A 275-nucleotide genomic window follows, 5' to 3' on the forward strand; every position below is an offset into this window, starting at 1 on the left:
ACCCCACACACACACACACACACACACACTCACACACGCACACTCAATGCACACACATACACACACACACACTCAATGCACACACACGCACACTCAATGCACACACACACACACGCACTCACACACACATGCACACTCAATGCACACACATACACACACACACACTCACGCACACACGCACACTCAATGCACACACACACACAAACACACTCACACACGCACACTCAATGCACACACACACTCACACACACACACACACACACACTCACACACAC

This window comes from Sinocyclocheilus anshuiensis, unplaced genomic scaffold (assembly GCF_001515605.1).
Source record: "Sinocyclocheilus anshuiensis isolate Anshui unplaced genomic scaffold, SAMN03320099.WGS_v1.1 scaffold2668, whole genome shotgun sequence".
NCBI classification, from domain to species: domain Eukaryota; kingdom Metazoa; phylum Chordata; class Actinopteri; order Cypriniformes; family Cyprinidae; genus Sinocyclocheilus; species Sinocyclocheilus anshuiensis.